The sequence below is a fragment of the Eleginops maclovinus genome, chromosome 3, assembly GCF_036324505.1.
Source record: "Eleginops maclovinus isolate JMC-PN-2008 ecotype Puerto Natales chromosome 3, JC_Emac_rtc_rv5, whole genome shotgun sequence".
Classification (NCBI taxonomy): Eukaryota; Metazoa; Chordata; class Actinopteri; order Perciformes; family Eleginopidae; genus Eleginops; species Eleginops maclovinus.
The window spans coordinates 18,617,576-18,618,286 of record NC_086351.1 but is presented as its reverse complement, the minus strand read 5'-3'; positions in this window follow the sequence as shown (position 1 = coordinate 18,618,286).

Below are 711 nucleotides of genomic sequence, written 5' to 3'. Positions count from 1 at the left end.
TGTGCTTGTGAAGCCCTGCAACTACAGAATACCTTGGAAACTGAGTGATATTGTTGATATAGTTGTTAGCTTTAGTTTATTCTATTCAAACCTGTTTTTGCGTAGCAGTATTGATGTGTTTGGTTATTTTGTAAGGGCTTAATAAAGACTGTGCAAACCAAGGACAGCAATATCAGGCCCAAGTCAGCAAATTCTAGTCCACCTCCACCTAAATACCTTTCATGTCCCGATTCACTTTGTTAAAACTGACATTGTGATTGGATATTTTTCATTCTCATCTGACAAAGAGTGGTGAATAGTGGCATCACTGCAGTAAAATGTTTTACATGACTCCAGCTACATGTGACGGGCCAAGGTCAGAATCAATTCTTGAGAGGATCCAGTGGAGGTCACTGTTGCGTTTGTCTGTGTCACCTCAGGGCACTTTGTCTCACCAATATAAACTGTGAATATCAAACTGACCTCAGACTAACCTTTGAGGATCCAGATGTGAATGTGTTTTTTTGTGTGTGATGAAAGGAGGGGAAGCATGCAGTTCCCCCCCTGCAGACCAGCTTCCACTTAGGAAAGCACTGCAGCAGCTCCTCACATGCACATGTATATAGCGAGAAAGAGGGGTGGGCGGTTTGAAAAGGCAGAGGGAGGGGCTCGTGGGGTAAGACACACCCCCTCTGATACTTTAATATTCAATTAGCTCCGAGCAAAGGGGCA